This window comes from Taudactylus pleione, unplaced genomic scaffold (genome assembly GCF_031769625.1).
Source record: "Taudactylus pleione unplaced genomic scaffold, aTauple2 ptg000214l, whole genome shotgun sequence".
Lineage (NCBI taxonomy): Eukaryota > Metazoa > Chordata > Amphibia > Anura > Myobatrachidae > Taudactylus > Taudactylus pleione.
The window spans coordinates 2867363-2876165 of record NW_028284616.1 but is presented as its reverse complement, the minus strand read 5'-3'; positions in this window follow the sequence as shown (position 1 = coordinate 2876165).

Sequence of the window (8803 nt, the reverse complement as noted above, 5' to 3'; positions counted from 1 at the left end):
TAACTTCTGGGACTACTCTTCCCAGGTAACACAAACCTTCAGAACTCGCAGAGAGCCACTTATACGCTTTCCTTCCACATAAAAAATATACATCATCGGGGAGAACATAAGGAATAGAATGCATAATGATCATCCAACACATTTCCCTAACAAATGTTCCTATCTTAGGTTCTCCCATCTGGCTAATACACATTTCTGGTTGTATAACCCTGGCACAGTACCCTTCTGGTGCTCTGCCAACCATTTCTTTGGTGTTACTGTCAGGGCTCAGCCGGGGATCGGCGCCCGCTTACCGCACCGCCGGCTTCCCCTTTCTTCCTGGGTGGTCGGTCGGCCTGCGCAACGGCGGGGGAGAAGCTGAGGATTCTCCCCGCTTGCTGTGGCTTCCTGGAGGGCTGGTGTCCGGCATCTCAAATCCGGACATGGGCGCCGCCATGACAGTCGGCCCATGTGACTGGATCCTTCCTCCTGATTGGTTCATTTCCAGCTGATGCTGTGCACCTGTCTAAGGGTTCCCCTGGGTATAAAACTGTCCCACAGGTTATGGGAAATTGCCTGAACAACGGTTGTCTCCTAGCGTGCCTTAGTGAGTTCCCGGTCCAGGTTCCTATTCATCGTACAGCAGCAGTGATACCACCTTTACCTGTGTGCCTTAACATCTCTGGTGAATACCCGTGCAGCAGTGTTACTACCTTTACCTGTGTGCCTTAACATCTCTGGTGAATACCCGTGCAGCAGTGTTACTACCTTTACCTGTGTGCCTTTACGTCTCTGGTGAATACCCATGCAGCAGTGATACCACCTTTACCTGTGTGCCTTAACATCTCTGGTGAATACCCGTGCAGCAGTGTGATCATCGCCACCTGTGTGCCTCACGTCTCCCGTGGACATCCGTGCTACAACATTTACCACCTTTACCCGTGTGCCTTCTATCTCTGGTGACGTCTCAAGTAACCGTGAGTCGCTTCCCACTTTGAAAGCCTTACTGACGTTTTTGATCCTCGTGTCAAGTTGTTGTCTATACAGTATTTTCAGGGACTGTGTTGTGCCTAACAGGCATATCCTCGCTGGGCCACGGGTGTAGTGTCTCTATCCCTGCAGGGCTTGGGTACCTGGTCAAAGGACCGCGACCTGCTCACGGGGTGCAGCTAAGCCCATATCCCAATTGGGGGGGTCACTGGTGAAAACCATCCTGTGGTTTAGACTCCGCACCTTTGCCCAGGTCTCGCCAACACTCAAGACCTGTGGATGAGGAGAACGTACATCCAGGCCCCTCGTCTCCATTTCTTTCCCCAACTGAGGCCCACCACGTCCTCTTCTCCAGTTTCAGACGTGACAGTTTGTTCAGGCCCAATGGAGGCTGCAGGATCCCAAGGTACTGGGTCTCTGCAAGATTTGACCTCTCGGATGGACAACCAGGAGGCGCAACAACAACAAGTGGCTCAGTACTTACAGGAGCTCTCGAGGCAACTGGTTTCGATCCAAACCACGTTGGCTTCTATTCTCCCGGTTCCCCTGCCTGCGGTTCCTGTACCTTCTCCATCAGGTCCTCCACCGGTGGTTCCTACTCCCAAACCCTGACTACAGCTTGCCACTCCAGAAAGGTTTGATGGCGACCCCAGGCGGTGCCGCGGGTTCATCAACCAATGTGAAATCCAATTCAAATGCCTTCCCCAGAACTTTCCCACGTCTCGGGCCAAAGTAGCATATGTGATTTCATTATTAACAGGAGCAGCATTAGACTGGGTCTCCCCTTTATGGGAACGGGCCGACCCCATCGTATCTACCTACGAGGAATTTGTTTCCGCATTTAAGAGAATTTTTGACGAGCCAGGCCGGTCTGCTTCTGCATCCTCTGACCTCCTCCGAGTGCGACAGGGCACACGGTCCGTGGGGCAGTATGTAGTCCAATTTCAGACCCTGGCATCTGAATTAAAATGGAACGAGGAAGCTCTTAAAGCGTCCTTCCTTCATGGACTCTCTGAGAGGATGAAGGATGAGCTTGCCTCCAGAGATTTACCAGAATCCTTCGCTGACGTTATCTCTCTCTGTATCAAATTGACCTTCGCCATCGGGAAAGATGGGCTAGTAGGGGGAGAGGTGAACGTCTACCAGTCCGCTCTTCAGCTGTTAGTCCGCCTATACCCACCCTAGCTAGTGAAGACGAACCAATGCAGGTCAACAGAGCCAAACTCACCCCGGCAGAGTGCAATAGACGCTTCCAAAATAAATTGTGTATCTACTGCGCTGCACCTAACCACATTCTGAGGAATTGTCCTTTACTTGCGGGAAATGCGAAACCCTGACTGAAGTAGGGAGCATTCAGTTGGGGGTTATTCTCAAGCCATCCCAATTATCCGAAAGTCTTTTAGTAGTGTCGCTTTCCCATAAGTCCAGGACAAGAAAGGTTCACGTTTTAATTGATTCTGGTGCTGCTGGTAATTTTATTGCAGAGAGACTGATTCACACCTTGGGTATTCCAGTCGTTTCCCTACCTAATAAATTGTTACTGTCTGGTCTAGATGGTAAAACTCTGGTGGGGTTACCCATTTCTTCACTCTCTCATCCGGTGTCTGTCCAAATTGGGTGCCTACATCATGAAATGCTGGAATTTTTTGTGTTACCCGAATCCTCCTATGAGCTGGTATTAGGGCTGCCCTGGTTGAGAAAACACAATGCTGTGTTCAACTGGGATGCTATGCAAATCCTATCCTGGGGTTCACAGTGTTTCCAAGATTGTTTGACCAAGGTCGTTCCAGTATGTAACCAAGCGTTGATTGCCAACTCGGCTAAGAAGTCCCTTCGACCAGAGTCTTCTAAACATCCCCCCCAGCCGGGCTTGCCCGAGGCTTATCAAGACTTCGCTGACGTATTTTGTGAACAAGCTGCAGATAAACTGCCTCCGCATCGACCTTGGGATTGTGCCATTGATTTGCTTCCTGGGAAAAGTCCTCCACGTGGCCGTGTTTACCCTTTGTCCGTACCTGAGACCGCGGCCATGGAGGAATACATTAAGGAAAACCTTGCTAAAGGATTCATTCAGCCTTCTTCTCCTGCAGGGGCAGGTTTCTTTTTTGTAGGGAAGAAGGATGGTGGACTCCGGCCCTGTATAGATTATCGAGGGTTGAATCAAATCACCATAAAAAATCGGTACCCGCTACCTTTAATTTCAGAACTGTTGACAAGGTTCAAGGGGCTCAGGTTTTCACGAAGCTGGATCTACGTGGTGCGTATAATCTGATTCGAATTAAGACCGGGGATGAGTGGAAGACCGCGTTCAATACCAGAGACGGACACTTTGAGTACCTCGTAATGTCCTTCGGTCTTTGTAATGCACCAGCTATTTTTCAAGGTTACGTCAACGAGGTCTTCCGGGATATTCTTCATAAATTTGTTGTGATTTATCTCGATGATATTTTAATATTTTCCAGAGATTTACAGAGTCATCGTCTTCATGTACGGGAGGTATTGTTCCGCCTTCGCACTCATCACCTCTTCGGGAAACTTTCCAAATGTATGTTTCACCAAACTTCAGTACCTTTTTTAGGCCATATTATCTCCGGGGGGACTCTCCAGATTGACCCTGATAAACTAAAGGCAATCTCTGAATGGCCCCTGCCTACGTCATTAAAAGGTACTCAGCGTTTTCTAGGATTCGCAAACTATTACAGGAGGTTTATTCCACACTTTTCTACACTGGTAGCACCCATTACCTCCCTCACAAGGAAAGGAGCCAATCCTTCTAAATGGTCTGTTCCAGCAGTACAAGCCTTTCAAAACCTAACAGATGCCTTTTCTCGAGCTCTCATTCTCTGTCAGCCTCAAATAGACAAACCATTCATTGTGGAGGTGGACGCATCCTCCGTTGGAGTAGGCGCGGTATTATCTCAGTCTGCTGAAGATGGGAAGATGCATCCTTGTGGATTTTTCTCCCGTAAATTTTCCCCCGCCGAGAGAAATTATATTATTGGCGACCAAGAACTTCTAGCCATGCGCCTAGCCTTAGAGGAATGGCGGTATCTTCTGGAAGGGGCCAAATTTCCTGTCACAATTATTACAGACCATAAGAATCTGATCTATCTACAAAGTGCACACCGGTTAAATGCCAGACAGGCGCGATGGTCACTTTTTTTTTCTAGGTTTGATTTAAAACTCCAGTTTCGTCCTGGTGTGTTGAACAAGAAGGCCGATGCATTATCTCGCTCCTTCATGACTAATTTGGAGGAGGAGGAGTGTTCTCAAGTTCGTTCCATTTTTGACCCAATTGTATTTGCTCCTACTCAAGTAGTGTCCTTGCCACCTGGGAAAATTTTTGTACCTCCTAAGTTACGTAAAAAATTGCTGGTTTGGGCTCATGCATCCTTATTCGCAGGTCACACTGGAATCACCAAGACCTACCAGTTTTTACTTCGATCGTACTGGTGGCCGACCATGAAGAAGGATGTCACGGAGTTTGTCCGCTCCTGTTTCAAATGCGCCCAACATAAAACTCCGCGTAGACAGATGGTTGGTCCTCTTCGTCCCTTGTCTATCCCAACTGCTCCTTGGACCCACATCTCAATGGATTTTATTTCCGAATTACCTCGGTGCAAGGGACATAACACGGTATGGGTGGTCGTGGATCACTTTTCTAAAATGGCACATTTTATCCCGCACGTTGGCCTTCCTTCTGCTCCTCAATTGGCAAAAATTTTTATTCGAGACATCTTAAGATTACACGGTCTCCCCAGGGAAATAGTCTCTGATCGAGGTGTTCAATTTACAGCCAAATTCTGGAGAGCCCTGTGTAGTACCTGTGGAATCAAACTGAACTTTTCCTCAGCCTACCACCCACAGTTGAATGGCCAAATGGAAAGGGTCAATCAAGAGCTGGAGACCTTCATTAGGCTCTTTGTGTCTTCTTCCCAGGATGATTGGGTGGACCTCCTGCCATGGGCAGAGTTTTCTCATAACTTTAAATTTCATTCTTCCTCTAAATCCACTCCTTTTTTTACGGTTTTTAGTAGACATCCACGAGTTCCAGATTTCCAGAAGCTTCCATCTATAGATGTTTCAGCTGTGAATCAAGAGATTCAATCCTTCTCAGTTCTATGGAATAAAATTCACTTATCCCTAAAGCAATCTTCTAGGAATTACAAAAAATTTGCGGACAGGAAACGTTTGGCGGTTCCCCTGTTGAGAGTGGGGGCCAGGGTCTGGTTATCTTCCAAAAATATCCGCTTAAGAGTCCCGTCCATGAAACTTGCTCCGCGTTTTATCGGTCCATATCGTATCATTAAGATAATCAGTCCAGTAACTTATAAATTGGAACTTCATCCTCAAATGAAGTTTTCAAATACTTTTCACGTCTCTCTCTTACGGCCCCTGGTGCTCAATCGTTTTCAGAAGTGTTCCCCTAAATTGCCTCAAGTCAAGACATTACAAGGCACTGAATTTGAGGTGGAAAAGATCTTGGATTCCCGGCACAGATTCCACACCCTTCAATATCTCATCGATTGGAAGGGCTACGGCCCCGAGGAAAGGGCCTGGATCAGAGCCTCTGATGTACATGCTCCGCGACTAATCCAGAGTTTTCATAGGCGATTCCCAGATAAGCCTGGTGGGTGTTCAGTGCCCACCCTTAAAGGAGGGGGTACTGTCAGGGCTCAGCCGGGGATCGGCGCCCGCTTACCGCACCGCCGGCTTCCCCTTTCTTCCTGGGTGGTCGGTCGGCCTGCGCGACGGCGGGGGAGAAGCTGAGGATTCTCCCCGCTTGCTGTGGCTTCCTGGAGGGCTGGTGTCCGGCATCTCAAATCCGGACATGGGCGCCGCCATGACAGTCGGCCCATGTGACTGGATCCTTCCTCCTGATTGGTTCATTTCCAGCTGATGCTGTGCACCTGTCTAAGGGTTCCCCTGGGTATAAAACTGTCCCACAGGTTATGGGAAATTGCCTGAACAACGGTTGTCTCCTAGCGTGCCTTAGTGAGTTCCCGGTTCCTATTCATCGTACAGCAGCAGTGATACCACCTTTACCTGTGTGCCTTAACATCTCTGGTGAATACCCATGCAGCAGTGTTACTACCTTTACCTGTGTGCCTTAACATCTCTGGTGAATACCCGTGCAGCAGTGTTACTACCTTTACCTGTGTGCCTTTACGTCTCTGGTGAATACCCGTGCAGCAGTGATACCACCTTTACCTGTGTGCCTTAACATCTCTGGTGAATACCCGTGCAGCAGTGTGATCATCCCCACCTGTGTGCCTCACGTCTCCCGTGGACATCCGTGCTACAACATTTACCACCTCTACCCGTGTGCCTTCTATCTCTGGTGCCGTCTCAAGTAACCGTGAGTCGCTTCCCACTTTGAAAGTCTTACTGAGGTTTTTGATCCTCGTGTCAAGTTGTTGTCTATACAGTATTTTCAGGGACTGTGTTGTGCCTAACAGGCATATCCTCGCTGGGCCACGGGTGTAGTGTCTCTATCCCTGCAGGGCTTGGGTACCTGGTCAAAGGACCGCGACCTGCTCACGGGGTGCAGCTAAGCCCATATCCCAATTGGGGGGGTCACTGGCGAAAACCATCCTGTGGTTTAGACTCCGCACCTTTGCCCAGGTCTCGCCAACACTCAAGACCTGTGGATGAGGAGAACGTACATCCAGGCCTCTCGTCTCCGTTTCTTTCCCCAACTGAGGCCCACCACGTCCTCTTCTCCAGTTTCAGACAGTTACTTAGTGTATATTTATACCGGAAGTGTCTTCCACCCAACCTAATTTTGCGTAACAGTTCAAAATGTATAGGTTCATTATCAGCTCTTAGTGAGAAGGTCATCGTCTGGTTATTCCCCGTCACCTCCCAACTTCCTGGTTCATTGGAGTTGGTGATGTTCAAACATAAAAGTGATTTATCTACTTGGTATAGGTGGAATTAAAATGAGGTGGTTTGGTGTTAAGAAATGTTCCATCCAGTGTCTTACCTTTTTGTAATTCTAAAATCTCAGAGACATTTAATGGAAATGGCACTAACCCTACATTATGCTGTCCTTGAGGCACGTGAGAGCACACCCAAAAGTTAGTTTGGTTTAAAACTTTGCCCACCATGGTATGATAATCCTCTAAAGGATACCCACCCCAATCCTTGTTATACTTAGGTTGGCACTGCTGGATGCAATTCTCATCAACTAAGGACCCACAAAACTCACAAATACAATAATCCTCAGATGATAAACCTTCACACTGTCTCCGAGTTTCCAACATAGCAGATCTCTTAACAATTACTGTACTGGGTTTGGTCAGATACTCCCCCGGTTGTTTTAGCACTCCTCCCAACTCCACTCCATTGATATCACCATCAGCTCCCGTCTCCATCCTCTGTCCTCCATCACAGAAACCAGAGATCCCGAAACAACTCAAGATAATGAGAACTCTGGGAGAAAACACAAAGATAACCACAGCAGACCAATCCATTGCTGAAAACAAGGATCTACAAATGTCTTTAGCTCAGGTATCTCACTGTAACCTTTAACCCTCCCGGAACAGGCTTGCAACTGACAGGTCCACGTTATCTGCCTCGATTCCGCCTTGTCTCTACCCCGGTTGGTTGACCAGCGAGTGGAATGGACCCAGGTATCTCTCTCCGCCACCTTCAATGAAGTTGTACTCGTCAGTAACACCTTACACGGACCTTCCCACTGATCTGTCAAACAACCTGAATGCAAGAAATTTCTGATCATAACAAATTCTCCAGGTTCAACATCATGACAGTTTGTTTCTGGCATATCATATGACAACAATTTCAGTTTCGGCTGTTGCTGTTTTAACTGTTTACTCATTGTTATAAGATACCTTACAGTAACCTCGTTGTTACTTTTCAAATCCCCCTGTGGGCTTATAATCAAATGAGGTTGTCTACCAAACATTATTTCAAAGGGGGACAGATTAAGAGGTGGCTTGGGAGTGGTCCTGACGCTATTATTACCCAACAACTTACACATGTTCTAGAAGACATCACCTGTGAAATGAGTACCCCTATCACTTTCAATAATTCTAGGGATACCGTAATTGCAAACAAACTCCTGTACAGCCTTTTTGTCAGTGAATACAGCAGAATTAGTGGCAGCTGGATATGTCTCTTATCCAATTAGAAAATACAGCTGCACAAACTAATACATAATTAAGATTCCTGCAGGGTGGTAATTGGATGAAATCAATTTGTATTACCTGAAAAGGTCCGTCTGTCAGAGGGATGTGTGATGACTGGGACAGTATTGGTTTCCCAACGTTTTTCCTCAAGCAGGTCAGAGTCAGACCGTGCGCTGCCTCAGCCAAACATGGGTAATATGCCTTGGGAGCCACTGGCTTACCTTGTCCATCTATCCAGAGTCCAGAGGACTCTGGCTCACATCCCTTTGATCTCCAGACTGCCTTTTCCTGAATGGAACACAAATTTTGCATCTCAATTAATTTCTGCATATCACCAGTTTGAAAAAGCTACCCTTTGATCAACCGTCATATTTATTCTTTAACCTGCTGCCCCTTTTTTCAGGTTCATCTGCCCTGTTATTGGAACAGCTGTTAAGAGTAATGTTGTAGCCCCTGGGTTTAGACAAAGTCCCAAATATTTGACCCAGGTCTGGAATGGCCGTAGTTTGTTCTTTGCAACCTTGTGCCCTGTTTATGAGAAATGAAGCACGACAGTTTAGTATCATTAAACATGACATAAACAAAATCAGACCACAACACCTATGGAAGAATAACAAGGCTGCTTCCACGCACCTAATCCCTTTTTGAGTACTTTCCACTGCTAGCATGTAGGCATTCCAATA